Raw genomic sequence first — 20829 nt, forward strand, 5'->3', positions numbered from 1 at the left:
AATGGTTGATATAGTTTACAACTCCATCAACAGTACTATGGTGTCCCCGCTTTTCCACAGCTTCTTCAGCATTTATCATTTTTCCTTTTTTGTCATGTTAGTCAATTTTGATATATGTGAGGTAGTATCTCAGAGTTGTTTTAATTAATAATGATTTAGAATATTTTTCATTTGACTATAGTTGGCTTTTTTCTTCTCCTGATATTTGCCTGTTCATATCCTTTTATTATTTATTAAGTTGATAATGGCTCTTATTTTTTATAAATTTGTCTCAGTTCCCTTTACAATTGAGAAACGAGGCCTTGATTGAGAAACTTACTGGAAAATTTTCCTCCCTTGCTATCCTTCTAACTTTTGATGCATTGATTTTGTTTATCTAAAAACTTTTAAATTTCATGTCATTAAAATTATGAATTACACTTCTATTTTGGTCTTAATCTCTTGTTTGGTCATTAACAATTCCCTGATCCATAGTTCCCTTAATTTGCTTATGATATAACCCTTTATCCCTTTATGCCTAAATCACTTATCTATTTTGATCTTATCTTGGTAAACAATGTGATATCTTAGGGTAGTTTCTGCCAAACTGCTTTTCATTTTTTTTCTAGCAATTTTTGTCAAATATTGAGTTCTTATCCCCAGAGCTTATATCTTTGGGTTTACTATGGTCATTTACTACTGTGTACTGTGTATCTAATCTATTCCATTTATCCATCTCTCAATTTTTAAACCAGTACCAGATTGTCTTGATGAATACAACTTTGTAATATAGCTTGAAATCTAGTACTTCTGGGATACCTTCCTTCTTATTTTTTCCATTCATTCCCCTTGAGATTCTTGACTTTTTATTCTTCCAAATAATTTTGTTATTATTTCTAGTTTTACAAAATAATTATTTGATTAGTATGATATTGAAAAAGTAAATTAATTCAGGTAGCATTATCATTTTTGTTATATTGACTTGGCCTACCTATGAGCAGTTATCATTTCTTCTATTGTTTAGGCCTTTCTTTAATGTGTGAAAAGTGTTTCATAATTGCATTCATATAGCTCCTAGGTTTGTCTGGGCAGGTAGACACTTAAGTATTTTTTGTGGTCTGTAGTTATTTTAAATGGAATTTCTCTTTTTATCACTTCCTGCTGGCTTTTGTTGATAATATATAGAAATGCTGATTTTTTTAATGTGAGTTTATCTTAAATAATGCAACTTTGAAAAAATTGTTAATTCTTTCAACTAGTTTTTGAATTGATTCTCTGGGGTTCTTTAAGTATATCATTGCATCATCTGCAAAGAGATTTTGTTTCCTTGTTGCCTATTCTTGTTCAATAAATTCTTTTTTTTTTTTGTTAGGTTTTTGCAAGGCAAATGGAGTTAAGTGGCTTGCCCAAGGCCACACAGCTAGGTAATGATTAAGTGTCTGAGACTGCATTTGAACCCAGTACTCCTGACTCCAGGGCAGGTGCTTTATCCACTGGGGCCACCTAGCCACCCCCTATAAATTCTTTTTCTTATCTTATTGTAACAACTTGCGTCTTTAAAGTTGAAGCTGATTTATTTATAAGAGTTTTAGTCAAGTAACCTTAAACCAAGAAATAATGAAATAGTAGCTTGGAAGGCACATAACTCTGAAAGGCTGAATTTTCTATTTTACCTTGGTTAAAGAGAATCAGAATCAGATTATGCAATGGTTGTAACAGTTGAAGAACTGTCAAAAAGTACCTAGTTTCACCTAGATTTTTGAATTTCTTTATTCTTGCACAAAATATACCCCATTTAGCTATTAGTGAACACAATATTAATAGAGTTTTATTTTAAATAGCATTTGAAACAATTTATGATAGTTAGCAAATCTGTATCTTGTTCTAATTCTCTTATTGGAGAAATGTGTGGAGCATATTGAATTATTTCATATTTGTCATCTGTCTAAACCAGAGGTTTCAATTATTTGGTCTGCTGCATAGAGTCCAAAACACTCCTGACAGTGGCTCAAATAAAATTAAAATGGTATTTTTTTAAAATAAATTACCACTGTAAATTTGGCTTGCCTTTTTTTTCTGTTGCAAAAAGGTCAAATGATATTCCAAGATCTTATCTGACAGTTGGTGTTGGATTGTAGATAAATGGTAATTCACTATATATTAAAATAAAAATGATTTTAATGAATTAATGTGTTAATGAAAACTATATATAAACATATGTGGCTTTTTTAAGTCACTATAAGGTCTTTAGGGATTCTTATATATTGTTTAAGTTGCCATTCAAATTTGAGTATGTACCATAGAGAAGAGCCTATCTTTGAACTGTCCAGTCACATACAGGAAACACCCTTATGGCATTTATTTAAAGTATAATCATGGTACATAAGAATAATATATAGTCTCTGAAGTTCTAGGTGTAAAAATCTACTCATACCTTTAAGAGTAATTAAACAAACCTAGGTAGATACAGAAAGGAAATCAGATTCTTACAGTGCTTTAGAGTTGGCATTATGCATATCAGTTCTCAAAGTTTAATTTTGCATATGTAGAAGGCCCAGGAGATAGGTCTGAATAAGATATACCCAGACTTGGCAATACTGGACCTAGAATTAGGGAAGATTTTTTTTGGCTTCAATCTTGATCCTAACATTTAATGTTTGTATGTCTATGGGTAACCTCCCTGGGTCTCATTTCATCTATCATATGGCAAGGGACAGTTAGGTGATACAGTGAATAGAGCATTGACCCTTCAGTCAAGAGGACCTGGGTTCAAATCCAGCCTCAGAAACTTGACATTTTCTAGTACTGTGACCTTGGGCAAGTCTCTTAACCTTGATTCCCTCACATCTGGGGCCATTTCCAGTCTTGCTGATTTAGATCTGAACACTGGACCTAGAGGTCTCTGGAGGAGATCACATGTGCATGTGATGGCCTCATCTCCCTGATGTCATAGTTTTAGAGAATGAAAGAAAAGCAAAAACAATCATATGGCAACAGAAATATAGTTTCTATAGGGAGAGAGTTTTGTAAATCTTAAAGGACTATGGGAATGAGAATTTTTACTCTTGTAATTATTTTTACCTTGCAAGTTATTTTTTTAAAATAAATTAACCACTGTAAATTTGGCTTGCCTTTTGTTTCTGTTGCAAAAAAGGTCAAATGATATCCCAAGATCTTATCTGACACTTGGTGTTGGATTATAGATAAATGGTAATTTACTATATTAGATAAAATTCTCCCTTGGGTTCCTGGGATTATTGAACTCACTCTAGGTGAATAGTCATTCTAAAAGGGAAGTGGTGATAAGACTTGTAAGCATGAGACTGGTTTTCTGAAAAAAAAATAGTCATTTTAATAATCAATTAATTATTCTTTATAAAAATATGCACACACACATATACAAGCACACATTCACACTGAATTTAGGTTTTGTGAAAGTAATGAACTCCTAGACTTTTGCAATAGCATTTCAAAAAAGTTAATGAAAATGCATGAATTTGTTGTGGAATTAATTTTTGTAGATGTTACTCTGGTGGTGTCTGAGTTTGAATGGAGATATGGGACAGTGACTTTGATTTTAATAGCATAACCAGAACGATTGATAGCTGCTAATTTCCATGGAGTAGTCTGAGGCAAAAAGAACTTAAATGAAGTCATTTAAGTATCATATGGCTAGTAAATATTAGAACTACAGATTTGCCTCCCATTCTTTATGATTCCAAATGCATACATTAGCCATTTCTTATCGTCTACAGAGAAGTATAGCACTACAAAGGAAATTCAGACAAGACTGTATATCTTCTCTGTGTCTATTTAATTCATATTTGCAACATCATTGAATTGAGAAAAAAAATTAACTCCCTCCCCTTTGCCAACCCTCTAAGGCATTGTGTCATTTTCTTGTCTAATTTGATAATGTGAATAATCATATTCATCCTTAGAGTTAGTAACTCTTTGTCCATTTCCAGGAATCTTCTCTGTGGAGGTTCTGACATTGTTCCAAAGGATCTTTTCCTGAAAATATTCTGTCATAGTCTGTTTCCTAGGCACCTCTCTGCAACCATATGTGCAAACAAGATAAAATAATTTCTAAAAGATAAAACATCTATTCTCAAAGTAAGTTTTGCCAAAATGCTAGTTTGTTACTGCCCTGAAGCAACATTATGTTGATCCTGTTTTATTTCTGTTTTCATAAAGATGCAATGCTATCCTCTTAAGAGAGCAATGTGAAGAGAAAGCCTGTCTTTTCTTGCTTTGTTACTTGAAAACTTTGTATATTAAGTTGATTAACTTTTAAACTTTGATATAGTATGTCAAAGAATAATAGATGCAGATATAGCATAAAGAGACACAATAGCCATCTAGTTGTTTCCTGATGCTCCCACCCCGCCCTAATTCATCCTCTCCCCACATTTTGTAGATAAGGAAATTGAAGCCTATGAAGGCTAAGTGAATTGTCCAAAGTCACTTAGGTAGTAATTGTTTGAGGGGAAATTTGAATCCAGATCCTTTGACTCCAGATTAGTCCTCCTTTCACTGTATTTTTAAAAATTTTATTTATTTAAAGCAATGGGGTTAAGTGACGTGCCCAAAGTCATACAGCTAGATACTCATTTAGTGTCTGAGGTCAAATTTGAACTCAGGTCCTCCTGACTCCAAGATCAGTACTCTATCTACTGTGCAACCTAGCTGCCCTATCCACTGTATTTTAAACTATGAATGTGCAAGATTTAAAATTTCTATCTTACAAATGAGAATTTACAGGTTGAAAAGTGATGTAAGCTTATATATTTTATATGTGTGTGTGTGTGTGTGTGTGTGTGTATTTGAATTATTTCCATATTTGGTTATTAAATAGCCCAAATTCTGGATTCTGGTGAATGAATTATTTCCAAATATTTCTTTCAAGGAGAATAAAGCTCTTTTTCTTTTTATTTGTGCCAGGGGAAATGAGTTTTGAGAACACTGAGAACTAGGTTATTTGAACAAAATAAAAACTGTATAACCAGCCTGTTATGAAATGAATTTACAATTTCCCTAACTCCCTCCAACATTTGAATTTCTAACCAATTGGTTCTGTTAGAGAGTATGGCAAATGTAGTAAGATGAAATATGAATATACAGGTCAACAATTTTATATCCCAATATTACAAAAGAGACCACTCTAAGTTATGGCTTATCAATCAATTTTTTATTAAGTATTCATCTTAAGTATTTTCAATAGCTTTGATATATATATATATATATATATATATATATATATATATATCATTCTTCTATGTTTCTGAGACCAGATAGCTTAAATTGATAGGTATTTCTCCTATTTTGAATGCACATGCCATTACAAAGATAAGACTTCTGAAAACATTTTTTGTAAGATCAAAATATCTCTAAACTTAAAAGTTTGGAAAATGTTGAAAGCATTTTCTTAAATATGTTTAGTATAATCTCATCATATATAAACTATGAATTGTAAAAAATAAAATCCTTATCCAATAAATTTATTTAAGATATGTGTATCAAATATGGAATAATGTGGCTCTCCAGGCAAAGATAGAATTATTAGCTGTGGCAAGCTTTAATGGAAATAGGCATATAATTTATGAAACTGAGGTCCCTCTATATTTTAGGAGATAGTCTTCAATAGTTCTTTTACCAAAATTTCACCTCCAGGTGGTCAACTTTCTGTTGATGAGATTCCCTCACTCAACATAACTGATCTGGATCTCAGATAACAAAAGTTTGATTCATTGTTGGGCCCACTTTGGAAGTTATTCCAACTTTGTAAGTCCTTCCAGGACCGATATGTTTTGGTACAGTGCTTATGAACCTATGGTCATCTCTTTATTTCCATGACGCATTTAAAAACGTTTTTAATGGAAGAATAATAACACAGATTCAAAGAATCTCAGAGTCAGAATAGAATTCAAAAGTCTATTTAATTCCAATACTTGCCTGAATAGGAATCTTCTCTACCATCTCCCTGATTGGTACTTGATTTCCACTGAGGGTAAACCCACTATCTTTCAAAGCAGTCAATTCTATTTATTTAGACAACTCCAATTCTTAGGAAGATGACATTTAGGTTAAATATGCCTTTATACACTTATACTTTCTGGAACTAATGAGACTATCTGAAAATCTTTTTCCACATTACAACCTTTCCAATACTTGAAGCTGTTGACTATGTGTTTCCTCAAGTCTTTTCTATTTCAGGGAACATTCCTAGTTTTTCTAACATAGTCTTGTGTGACTTAGTATCCAACCATTCTTTTCATCATTCTCCCACTTTCCTTCCTATTATAACCCTTGTGTCAGACAGAAATTCTGTCTTGATATGAAGGACCTAGGCACACTTTGGGGACTTCCATTTCTCTACCTCATTGCCACCAAGATAATATGGTAATTTTGGTATTAGACACTCTTCTATCTCTGACCAAACAGTAATTTCTTTTAGAATTATATAGATCCCCAAGGGTTTGCATAGATCAGAGGGACTAGATATAATTCATTTTAGAGCCATAGAAAATATCATTATTTTCCCCCTTCCAAGAGGGTTGAAATAACCCATGTTTTACAATATTGCATTACCCAAAGTTCTGGTGGGGGAAACTAAGGCTGTTCTTCTACATTGATACCAGACAGTCCTGCCTGGATTGCTACTTATTCATTGTGGCTTTCCTTGTAGCAATATCTACAATTATTCTCAGAAGCTGCTGCCAAGAAGAGTCTCTATTTCCTAACCCAGGTCCCAATGATTGTCCTCTTCCACAGCTCACACTTCATGCACATTTCTCAGTTCCCAGAAGACGACAGTCTCTCTATGTTCCCCATTGCTCTCTTAACTCTTCTGTTTTGTTGTATAGCTCCTGCTTCCTGTAGCCTTCCTTCTCATTGTTTTCCTCATCCTTAAGCAGACGGATGGTGTTTGTTTCTTTTCCCAGGAGACTAGAGCTCCTATGGCAAGGAAACATTTTTAATTCCAGCCACAGTAAAATTTGGCATCAGATATCTGTAGCTGTCCAACTAGTTTCACAGCTCAAAATACTGTTCTGTTTCTTTAATCTTTTCTGAAACTTCCTTTATTGAAGCTTTCAGGGTTCTTGAAGAAAAGCATTTTCTTGTACCTTATAACAAATCTCTCTTCCTAATCTCATGCTGTCTTTTGGTGACATAACCTTTTTTCATTCTCTCCCCCATAGCACTTAGGAAATGTATCTCCTTTTTTATATCACCATTATCTATGGGCCTAAAATAGGGGTATGTTGTAGCCAGTTCAAACCCATTGGTGAAAGTTAATTGTTAAACTTTCATTGTCATTATTTACAGTTCAGAAATCAAGAAATATTACAAATTAGGGCTTAATTTATTTTCCTGTTAATGTTTATATGCAAGAGTAAAGCAGATCAAATTTAAAAATGTGTCTTGAAACATTAATTTTTTTTAGAAAATGAGTTTTAAATATTTACCAATACACCCTCATCTAAAAAGTGAAAGGAACACTCTAACACACTTTCACCAATTTCTCCTGGTCCATTTTACAGTTCATCTGAGGGATCTGTGGAAGATTATTCAAATTCCTTAGCTTCATGCGATATATAAAGGAAAGAAAGACTGACTATACCTTCTCAGACACTGAGGAAGGCAAATTTTTAATCCCTGATGCCTGGCACCTTAACCAGGTAAGAATAAGTCTCATCCAATTAATCAATCAATGAGGTTTTAGATTATGTAGGAAAAGTCCTTGGATGAACTAGAATGATATTGACAAAAAGAATATTTAGAACTAAATATGCACCTGAAAGAATTAGAGAAAGAACAAATTAAAACCCCCAATTAAATACCAAATTAGAAATTCTAAAAATTAAAGGAGAAATGAATAAAATTGAAAGCTAAAAAACCTATTGAGTTGATAAATAAAATCGAGTTGGTTTTATGAAAAACCCAATAAAATGGATAAACCTCTGGTCAATTTGATTTAAAAAAGAAACAAGAAAACCAAATTGCTAGTATCATAAATGGAAAAGGTGAACTCACCACCAATGAGGAGGAATAAAGTAATGATTTGGAATTATTTTTCCCAAATCTATGCCAATAAATTTGACAATTTATGTGAAATGGATGAATATTTACAAAAATATAAGCTGCCCAGGTTAGATGAAGAGGAGATTAAATACCTAAACAACCCTATGTCAGAAAAAAGAAATTTAATAAGCCAGCATTGAACTCCCTCAGAAAAAATCTCCAGGGCTTGATGGATTCACATGTGAATTCTACCAAACAATTAAGGAACAATTGGTTCCAATTCTATATAAACTCTTTGGAAAAATAGGGGAAGAGAGAACTCTGCCTAACTCTTTCTGTGACATCAATATGGTGCTGATACCTAAACCAGGAAGAGTTAAAACAGATAAAGAAAATTATAGTTCCATCTCCTTGATGAATATAGATGCAAAAATTTTACATAAAATCTTAGTTAAATGATTACAACAAATTATCACTATGATAATACATTATGACCAAATAGAATTTATCCCAGGAATGCAGGGTTGGTTCAATATTAGGAAAACTGTTAGTATAATTAATTATCTAAACAGAAAACCTATCAGAAATTATATGATTATATAGATGCTGGAAAAGTTTTTGACAAAATACAGCACCCATTCCTACTAAAAACACTGGAGAGCGTAGGAATAAATTGACTGTTCCTTAGAATAATAAGCAGTACCTATCTGAAACCCTCAACAATCATTATATTCAATGGGAAGAGGCTAGAGGTATTCCCAATAAGATCAGGGGTGAAACAAGGATGCCCATTCTCATCACTACTATTTAATATTGTATTAGAAATGTTAGCTTCAGCAATAAGAGAAAAAGAAATTGAAGGAATTAGAATTGGGAAGGAAGAGACAAAACTCTCACTCTTTGCAGATGACCTGATGGTATACCTAGAGAATCCCAAGAAATCATCCAAAAAACTACTGGAAACAATTAGCAATTTTAGCAAAGTTGCAGGATATAAAATAAATCCTTATAAATCCTTAATTTTTCTATAAATGAATAGAAAGATAAAGCAGGAAGTGTTAGAAAGAGAAATCCCATTCAAAGTAACCTCAGACAATATAAAATACCTGGGAGTCTATTTGCCAAGGCAGATTCAGAACTGTTTTGAAAACAATTACAAAACACTTCTCTCACAAATAAAATCAGATTTAAATAACTGGGAAAACATCAACTGCTCATGGATAGGTAGAGCTAATATGATAAAAATGACAATTCTACCAATGCTAAACTACCTGTTTAGTGCCCTACCAATTAAAATTCCAAAAAAATTCCTTTAATGAGTTAGAAAAAGTTGTAAGTATATTCATATGGAGAAATAGTCAAGAATTTTCAGGGATTCAATGAAAAAAATAGAAAAGAAGGTGGCTTATCCCTACCTGATCTAAAATTATAATATAAAGCATCAGTCATCAAAACTATCTGGTATTGGCTAAGAAACAGAGTGGTGGACCAGTGGAATAGACTAGGTACAATAACAGGAAACAATTATAGTAATCTACTGTTTGATAAACCCCAAAAGTCCAGCTATTGGGATAAAAACTCTCTCCTTGATAAAAACTACTGGGAAAATTGGAAGTTAGTATGGAAGAAACTTAGATTAGACCAACACCTCACACCCTATACCAAGATAAGATTAAAATGGATACAGGATTTAGACATAAAAAACCAATATTATAAGCAAACTAGAAGATTGAGAAGTAGTTTACCTGTCAGATCTATGGAAAGGGAAGCAGTTTATGAGGAAGAGATGGATAATATCACTAAAAATAAAGTAGATGATTTTTATTACATTAAATTAAAAAGCTTTTGGACAGAAAAAACCACTGTAACCAAGATGAAAAGAAATGTAGTAAACTGGAAAAAATCTTTACAATTAATGTTTCTGACAAAGGACTCATTTCTAAAGTATACAGAGAACTGAGTCAATTTTTTTAAAAAAGCCATTCCCCAATTGACGAATGGTCAAACTATATGCAAAGGCAATTTACAGATGAGTTGATCAAAGCAATCCATAGTCATATGAAAAAAATGCTCTAATTCATTACTTAAGGAAATGCAAATTAAAGCTTCTCTGAGGTACCACCTTACACCTCTCAGACTGACCAATGTGACCAGAAAGGACAATGATCATTGTTGGAAGGGTTGTGGGAAATCTGGGACACTATTATATTATTAGTGGAGCTGTGAACTCATCCAACCTTTCTGGAGAGAAATTCAAAACTATGCCCTAAGGGCAACAAAAATGTGCATACCCTTTGATCCAGCAACAGCACTACTGGGTCTATACCCTGAAGAGATGATGATAAAGGGTAAAAACACCACTTGTAAAAAATATTCATAATAGCCCTGTTTGTGGTGGCAAAGAATTGGAAATCAAGTAAATGTCCTTCAATTGGGAATGTCTTACCAAACTGTGGTATATATGTCATGGAACAGTATTGTTCTAGTAGAAGCCAGGAGGGAACTGATATATTATTGTCTGATCTTGCTATCTCTTATACTTTGTTTCTTAAGGATAGGATTTCTCTCTCATCACATTCAATTTGGATCAATGTATACCATGGAAACAATGTAAAGACTGGCAAATTGCCTTCTGTGGGGATTGGAAGGAGGGAAGTAAGATTAGGTGAAAAATTGTAAAACTCAAAATAAATAAAACCTTTAAGTAAAAAAAAAAGATAGAAACCAGGAAGGATGGGAATTCAGGGAAGCCTGGAGGGATTTGCATGAAGTGATGCTGAATAAGATGAGCAGAACCAGAAAAACACTGTACATCCTAACAGTAACATGGAGGGTGATGATCAACCTTGATGGACTTGCTCATTCCATCAGTGCAACAATCAGGGACAATTTGGGGCTGTCTGCAATGGAGAATACCATCTGTATCCAGAGAAACAATTGCGGAGTTTGAACAAAGACCAAGGACTATTACCTTTAATTTAGGGAAAAAACCCTGATATCTTATTGTCTGATCTTGCTATCTCTTAGAATTCATGTTTCTTCCTTAAGGATATGATTTCTCTCTCATCACATTCAATTTGAATCAATATATACCATGGAAAGAATGTAAAGACTGGCAAATTGCCTTCTATTGGGGGTGGGGGGAAGGAAGGAAGATTAGGGGAAAAATTGTAAAATTCAAAATAAATAAAATCTTTATAATTCATAAAAAAGATGTTTGATAAGCCAAACTGTGTTACAGGGAACATTTTTTTTTTTTGCACTCATGGAAGGGGAATTAGTTTTAGCAATATTAAATGCTAGCAGTTCTTAAAAATCTCTTGCTGCTTTCTTTTCCTAGCAATGAAATGTTTTGACTTTCCCTCCTCTGCTTTTCCTCCATGTTCCATGATAGGAGGGATGAGGTAAGACAAATATTTTTAGCGGGTTGATTGCCACAGGGATGTGCTCATTTCTGAATTTCACAATTGTTATTAAGCTTTTCTCATAAACATGGATCTTTCAGGATAAAATGCAGGCAATGAGGCTAAAGCAATCAACTTTTCTTTATCTTCTAAGAGGTCATTTTATCTCTTTGCTCATTCCTAACCTTATGATGGCTATTACATACAGTTAATGAAAATACTCTACAAAACTGTTTTCAGTAGCTCTGGTTCTACAAGTAAAATTTGCTGTGCGGCATAAAGATATTTCTATTTGATTATACTTAAAATAGTTTATAGCATGAGCATATTCCTTATGGACAATGGCTCAAGTAATAAAATCTTACATACTGTATCTCTTTAAAAGATAATGAACTGGGGCAGCTACATGGTGTAGTGGATAAAGCACCGGCCTTGGAGTCAGGAGTACCTGGGTTCAAATCTGGTCTCAGACACTTAATAATTACCTAGCTGTGTGGCCTTGGGAAAGCCACTTAACCCCATTTGCCTTGCAAAAAAAAAAAAACAAAACCTAAAAAAAAGATAATGAACAATGTCTATTTCTATAACACTTTACTTGAGAATGAATGGGTAATGTCAAGAAATGAATTAATTAGTGGTGAATAGTGAGTGGGAATTTGGTGAAAGGGGGCTAGATTGGAAGTCAGAAACGTCTGGGTTCAAATTCTAGTTCTGCTTTTAGACTCATTTGAACTTGGGCAGGTCATCTTATATACCTGTTTCTTCATCTGGAAAATGAGTAGCTTGGACTAGGAACATAATTTTAGAGCTGGAAAAGACCTCAGAAGTCATCTAATCTTGTCTCCTCATTTTTTATATAAGTAAACTGAAGCCTAAATTAATTAAGTAATGTTTCTACTCAAGGGACAAATAAGTAATAGAAGCAGAATTTGAACTTAGATCTTCTGCTCCTAAATCTGTACTTGATAGCAGTTAAAATATCATTATCAGCAATCTCCCTCAACCCCCCCCCCAAATCCCTTGAAACTTCTCTTTTTAGGCTTAATATTCACAATTCCTTCAATCAATTAATTTACAAGATTAATTTGAGACTCTTTGTTTTCCTCTGTTTCCTTCTCTGGATGCACTCTTTCTTATCTCTACCTTTCCTAAAATGAGGTACCAAAACCAACCATAATATTTCAGATGTGATTTGACCTAGGTGGAATGACAGACTTCAGCTAAATCCTCCCATAAAAGTCAAGGATTGTATTAGCTTTCTTAGCAGCAGTATTGCACTGATGACTTTTATTGAATTTCATCCCTTTAAAACCTCAGATTTTTCAAACAGCAATTTGTGTGCCTATAAGGCACACATTCTCCATATTGTACAATTGAAACTGATTTTTGAAATCAACTATAAAATTATTTTTTCCATATTAAATTTTATCTTATTAGATCCAGTTCTATGTTCCAGCATAGTAAGTTTTTTTTTGATCCTAGTTCTCTCATGCATTGTGCTGACATTCCCTTACAGTTTGTGTCATCTACAAGTTTGATAGAATATCTGTTTCTTTATTTGCAGCATTGGAAAAGCAAACAAACAAATCCTCAACATTATAATAATGAATAAGGTGAAGCACTGATTCTTGGAAAAATCCACTAGTGCATTTTATACCACTCATGACTACTTTTTAGGTCCATTGTTCACTTAGTTCTGAATATGAATGAAAGCATTGGTTCTTGTGTTTTTAAATTTTTATTTGAATATCTATGCCCACCCATATAACATTTTGCTCTTCAGAATATATACACCAATATAACATCCTGTTATAACAATTAACTTGTTTTAAGTCTTTGGACACTATAAGGGGCCCTCAAATTTAAATGGTTCCCTCTTCTGCTATTTGAGAGTTTCTATTAAAAGTACAGTGAAGATGGTATAAATCATATTATAGAAGTGTCCAGAGAAACTAGCTATAGACCAACATCCCATATCCTATGCCAAGATAAAATCAAAATGGGTACATGATTTTACACATAAAAGGTGATACCGTAAACAAATTAAGAGGGCATAGAATAATCAGATTTATGTATAAGGGAAGAATTTATAACCAAGCAAGAATATTATAGGATATAAAATGGATAATTTTGATTATATAAAATTAAAAAGTTTTTGCAGAAACAAAATAATTGCAACCAAAATTGTTAGGAAAGCAGAAAACTAGGAAAAAGTTTATTTGCAACACTATTACTGATAAAGGTCTCATTTCTCAAACCTATAGAAAACTGAGTCAAATTTATAAAAATAAAAGTTATTCCTCAATTGATAAATGGTCAAAATATAAGAACTGGCAGTTTTTTTAGTTTTTTTTTTTTTTTGCAAGGCAAACAGGTTTAAGTGGCTTGTCCAAGACCACACAGCTAGGTAATTATTAAGTGTCTGAAACCAGATTTGAACCCAGGTACTCCTGACTCCAGGGCTGGTGCTTTATCCACTACGCCACCTAGCCACCCCCAAGAACTGGCAGTTGTAAGAGAAATCAAAGCTATCTATAATCATATGAAAAAATGCTTTAAATTGTTATTTATCAGAGAAATGTAAATTAAAACAAATCTGAGGTACACCTCACACCTATCAGTTTAGCTAATGTGACAAAAAAAAAGGAAAATATGGGCAAATAGGGACATTACTGCACTGTTCGTTGAGTTGTGAACTGATCCAACCATTCTGGGGAACCATATGGAACTATGTCCAAAGACATATCCTTATCACCAATCCCCCTCAAAAATCCTTTTGATCCACCAATGTCATTGCTAGGTCTATATCCTAAAGATATCCAACAAAAAGGGGAAAAGGACCTATTTGTACAAAATATTTATAGCAGCCCTTTTTGTGGTGGCTAAGAACTGGAAATCAAAGGGTTACCCATGAATTGGGGAATGACTAAACAAACTGTGTTTTATGGTTGTGATGGAATATTTTTGTTCTATAGGAAATGACAATCAGGATGATTTCACAAAAACTTGGAAAGGCTTACATGCAGTTAAGTGAACAGAACCAGGAGAATAACTACAATATTGTACAATGAAGAATTGTGAATGACTTAGCTATTCTCAGCAATAAAATGACTCAAGGCAACCTAAAGGACTAATGATGAAGAATATTATCTGTCTTTAGAGAAAGAATTGATATTGATTGAATATAGATTGAAACATACTATTTTCACTTTCTTTTTTCATTTTTCTTTTATTTGAGTTCTTTTGCACAAAATGACTAATATGGAAATATTTTGCATAATAAAAAAACAAAAAAGAAGTAGTCTGGTTCTAGGGAACAATTTATATATAATTTATGTGTGATTTATTAGCATTAAACTGTCCTTTACAGGATAAGAAGACAAAAAGAAAACAGAAATATTCTTAAGAAAATAAAACACTGAAAACAAAGAAACCCCTTGGAGGGTAAGAAAACAATAATATTACTATCCTGAAAAAAAGAAGAATTAAATTTTTCTGAGGACATCTGCCATATTTCAACTTAATCATTTTACTATGTAAGAAATCAAAAGAATAAACAGTTATCTTTTCTCTTTTCCTCCCTCCCATCTCTTTCCTTTCTCAACTCCATTCTCATGATTTTAATATTAAGGTATTAACAGTGGATGGTGTAATGACTTGTATTCACTTATTTAAAATAAAAACCTGTGTCATACCAAGAAAGAGAAGACAAATGGGCCCTATTATGTTTAGAAGAGATTGCCAAGTGCCTAATCAGCATAAAGAAAGGTTAGAGAAATACCTAATTGGTGCCTTAATGTGTTTTGAGACATCATCAGTAGGTCAAGAATTAAGACAGAGAGATAATTCAGTACAGAGAACCCAGTAAGGTAGCTAATATATCTCAAATGAGCATAATATGAGCATGATATGTTTTGAAAGTATTGATGAGTTTTACTGGAGGGTCATTGCAAGTCTTCGGAGTCATTTTTCATAATCTGGTGCTGCTAATGGTAGAAGCATGAAGCTCTGGTGATTTGATCAATTCCATATATTATAATTTCCATCAAATTAATTTTTTAACTTTTAGAAAGGTTTTATTTATTTTGAGTTTTGCAATTTTACCCCCAATCTCGTTTTCCTCTTCCCATCCTCCACAAAAGGAGGTTTGCTAGCCTTTATAGCATTCCCATAGTATGCAGTGATTTAAGTGGAATGTGATGAGAGAGAAATCATATCCTTAAGGAAGAAACATATAGTATGAGATATAGTAGAATTACATAAGACAACATCTTTTTTTTTTAAATTAAAAGTAATAGTCCTTGGTCTTTGTTCAAACTCTACATTTTTTCCCCTCAGGATACAGATGACATTCTCTGTCACAAATACCCCGAAATTGTGCCTGATTGTTGCCCTGTTGGTATGAGCAAGTACATTAAGGTTGATCATATCTCCCATGTTTCTGTTAGGGTATAAAATGTTCTTCTGTTTCTGCTCATCTCACTCAGCATCAGTTCATCAAATTAATTTTTTAAAAAAAATTTAAATTAATTTTTTGTTTACTGAATCCTCCAAATTTTTTTTGAAAATAAATGGAATTTTTGTCTACCCCAGATTCCTGTTATCTCAAGACTCAAAAAATTCCATTTGAATTCAAAGAAACTGAAGAATTTAGCAACACACATTTTATTATTTTATTATTTTTTAAAGCTTAAAAGGGACTTCTGATTTTTTGAATAATGATTAAAATGAGAATGGGGCTGACCTGATATCTTTTATCTATGTGATATTGGGAAAAATCATTTGACTTACCTAGGCCTCAATTTAAAGCTCTTAGGGGTCATTTTGCAGATAGGCCATCTAATGTATATTCCCATTATCTCCATTTAAGGAGTGTTCTTAGGTCTGCCTTCTCCATTTCTCACCAGTATGAAATGTGGACTTCTTCATCATGGTCCCATTCTTGGGTTCCTTTATCCCTATATGATTTTAAACTTCCTTCTATGTGTTGTCTTCTCCCATAATAATGTAAGCTTCTTGAGGAAAGGGGGTATCTTTGTTTTTGCTATTTTTCTCCTCCCACTCTAACTGAAGTGCCTGACACATAGAAAGTGGTTAATAAATGCTTGTTGATTGACTAGATGGCCTCTAATATCCCTTTCAATTCCATGTCTATCACCCTGTGGCCATTTTGGCTTACTGGTGTTCTCTCTTAAAAAAAATAATGTTCATTTGTTATTTGTATTTATTTCACATTTACTCTCTTAGTTGCTGATTATACAAAACAAACTTTTGCCTACTTTCCATGCATAATCCAAAGTTAATTAACTCTTTGACTTGGAAAGTACTTTCTTCATACTCATCTTCTGAAGTTAAGTATTGAAAATATTTTTATTCCCTTTTAAAGATGTGGAAATGTAATTCAGATAGGCAATGATTCACTCAAGTTTCAGTGCAGTGAATTGAAGGCAAACCTAATGACTCCAAGTCCAGGGTCATTTCTACTATGTCATATTGTCCCTACTATTTTTGTATGTAAATGATGTTAGAGGGAAAATAATGGTGGAGGAAGATAGGTAAACAGTATTTTCTGTAATAGGACTTAAGTTGACCACAACTTGTGTATTTTGCCTTTTACTCTTTTTTAAAAAGACTCTCACAATGTCACACAAACTGGAAGTTCAGGGGCTACTCAGAGGCTGATTCTGTTCTGGTGAAGGCTTTGACCTACTCCATTTGTGACCTGAGATAATTCATTCCTTAGGTCACCTGATGTATTTCCCACTTTCTCCTGATTCTTGGGGTCCACCATGTTAATGCAGAATTATTCCAGACTACTGACCACCTTGTAGCTTGAAATTCATGAACTCAAGGCATACATCAGCCTCAGTTTCTCCAAAAATGGAATTATAGGCCAACAATATTATACCCAGTGACCATGATTATTGTTGAAAGAAAATATTTTATTAGAAGTGTTTTAATGAACTTTGAAAAGCATATTATTTATTGCTATTTGTCAATAGCTAAAATGTATGTTTCAATGTATAATTTTAATATTTGGTTTCTTTTGGAGTTGTCAACTGATGTCCCATGATATTGTAGAAAAAGTGACTGTGGTTTCTCAAAGAGTGGGGGAGCAGAACAGAGCATCTAGAAAATCCTAATAATCTGGTTTAGGAGGCAAGGCTAGAATGCCAAAGCTAGGCCTATAGTGGAGCAGTCATTCTATGGAATCACTGTGTAATTCTCTTCTTGTTCTTGCTATGGCCCACATGCCATCATGTCTATGGTCCAGACAGCTGGATACTTTCATTGGCATTCCTTCCTCTGATCTCTACTCTGGTGATTTCAAGTGCTCAGATAAGGACATCTTACATTTAACTTCACTAGTTAAAAGCGTGACTCTTTTGCATATGCTTTTCAATTTTTGAAAATTACACTACCTTGAACTTGTCTGTAGTTCTTTTAAGACTGTTTTTAAAAGGTGACACTAGTAAATTCAGTTCTTTATTCTACTATATAGATTAGAATAAGTCATGCTATATATTTTAATGGTTCTAGCTTGTTTTTCTCACTAAAAATAGATTTTACCTATCTATTCTCATGATCTCAGATATTCTTTGGTGACCTATGATACAATCATACTCAAAAAATTATAGACAGAAATCCTCTGTGTGAAAAACAACAAAGCACTCTGCTTTTGAAGCTGTTCTCTATAGTCACTGGATGTTTTTGGATGTGGTCTCAATACTCTATAATGAAATGAGCTAATGTAATAAATATTTTCTTGATATCTCTATCCATGTAATATTTTTTCAAATGCTTGAATGCATGTTATTTATTTTGAATTCTACAGAATACAATAAAGTTCTCACTTTTTAAATTTACTAACAGAACTAAGGAAGGAAAAGAAGAAAAACTAAGCTATAATTAAATTATTCATAGCACTGTTGAGAAATCTTTACATTTTACTTTCCTTTTCCTCAAATTTTCTGATCATTCTTAAAATAAAAAAAACCCAAAATGTAACTTTGGATACCATGTCTGGTAAAAGGACAAATATATATCAGGGATCTAAAAACTGAGAATTGTAAAAGTGAATGTCCTTTTGTGTGTGAGTGTGTGTGTATGTAATACTGTAACTACTATGTGTAATTAATTGTACTTACTATCTTTGGAACAATTTGCTTATTTGACACAAATTCAGAGATAGTGATGCTAGATTTTGGCCTACTTTTTAATTCTGAGTATTTGCCTCTATTTATGTTGACCATTGCCAAAAAGACCACCAAAAAGGTAACAACAGAGGCTTTCCAGTTGAAATGAATTCAGAGGAAGTTGGAGGCAGATCCACTGCAGCTTGCTGTGAGTGGTTCAGACTGAGTCATTGTCATGGGGTAATTGGACAGTGCCATTATAGTTTGATCTTAAAATTAAAACTTATGAGCTTTTATGAACTTGTAGGGATTGGGTAATACAGAGTAGGGAAAGAATTAGAACTTCATGTATTTCAGTTAATCAGTGTTATTCTAGAAAGTCTTTTCTTCCTATGTCTTTATTTTGATGATTCAAATTCAGTTATTCCATTTGAGAAGATATTTTCTTCTTTTGAGCTTTTTCGGTTGGTGAAATTATGGTTAAAAGGATTTCATCATTTCACCCATGAAATGAACCACACAAAATTTTCAATGTATTAGAGCTAACTTTTTTTGTGATCACAGCTTTCTTTTCTAGATCTTCTTTAACTATTCCTTTAAAAATACATTCTGGAATTTTGCCAGATATGTGACTCAAGGATGCTGGTTAATAGAGTCAATTCCAATATTCTTCTAATCTCCCCTTCTCCCTTTTAAAAGAAAATTGAAATGATATTTGCCTCTCTCTCTAATCCGAAAGCCCTTCTCCAATTATTTAGAATATTTTCAAAATCATTGAGTAGGCTTAGCTATCACATCAGCCAGTTCTTTCAGTCCTTGAAAATATAGTTGATTTGGACCTGCCTGCAAGATGCTCCCTTAATTATATTGGTTAACTACTCTCTATTTTTCATTTTTCTTTGACCTTTCCATCTCAAAGATCATTCTTCTTGAGAGAGAAAATAGAAGAGCAACCTAAGAGCTACCTCTACTTCTGGTTTAATCATTATTCCATCCACACCCCCCCAAAAAAAAACAAAAAGGAAAAGAAAAGTCATTTACTAATGAAATAACAGCAACAGCAAATGAAGAAATTTAAACAATTATCACAAAGTAATTATGGAAACGATAACAGAAGACACCTCCATAAGCCAGCCTTGACAACTGCCAGTCCCTGGATATAAACAGTTCCTTTGCTAGGCTGGTGTCTAGAGCCCTCATATTGATGTAATTCTAGACAACAGCTTTTGGTGCTCCTTGTTTTCATCTAGGAAGACCTCTCTGAGTCTTTAGAGGCTGAAACCCATGAATCTGAATAGTTCCAGACACTGAGATAAAATAAATGTTTTAAAAAATTTTAGGAGGTAATAAAGAAGAATTGAATTAATATTTCAGGAAAAATAGTTTATGTTCCTTAATTAGAAGACAGATGCATGTACTTACATATACATGCATGTGATGACTCTAAATCTTTTGGGACATTGTATGCAATGGATGATAGTACAGAGGTAAACTTATCAAAGAGTAGCTAAGTAGCAGAGTGGATACCATGCTGGCTGGGCCTACCATCAGACTCATCTTCCTGAGTTCAAGTCTGACTTCAGACATTTATCAGCTACATGAGCCTGGGCAAGTTGCTTAACCCTGTTTGCCTCAGTTTCCTCATCTGTTAAATGAACTGGAGAAGGAAATGACAAACTACTCCAGAATCTTTGCCAAGAAAAATCTTAAATGGGGTCATAAAAAGTTGGATATTAGTGAGAACCACTGAACAACAATAATAAAATCTGTCAAGAGAATAGAATGAAAAGGATGATATTTGTCATTCCCTTTTGAAGAAGACCATGACATCAGGGAGGTGATGCCATGACAAGCAAGTGAATTGGACTTGAGTGAGGAGGTGCTGTGCTAAATCAATAGCCTCACTTTCTCCTTCCAGAGTCATCTGAGTCCAGTGGCCAGATATGAATCAGGATGACTGGAGATAGCTCTGGATGAGAGCAATCAGTTAAGTGACTTGCCCAACTTCACACAGCTAGTAAAGTATCAAGTGTCTGAGACTGGATATGAACTCCTGTACTTATGACCCCAAGGCCAGTGCTCTATTCATTGTGCCACCTAGCTGTCCAGAGAGAAGGAAGAAGTCATGGGAGACCTAGGAAAGTTCTCACTTCCTTGGTACTAGAGAGATATGAAAGTGACATTTTCATTTTATAATCTTGCCTTGGGGGTTTTGGGAGAATAGTAATAGAAAATTGAAGGGAAGTCACAGAAAGAAAGAAAGAGAATATTCAGGTCCTTTTAGG

Source organism: Macrotis lagotis, chromosome X (assembly GCF_037893015.1).
Source record: "Macrotis lagotis isolate mMagLag1 chromosome X, bilby.v1.9.chrom.fasta, whole genome shotgun sequence".
Lineage (NCBI taxonomy): Eukaryota > Metazoa > Chordata > Mammalia > Peramelemorphia > Peramelidae > Macrotis > Macrotis lagotis.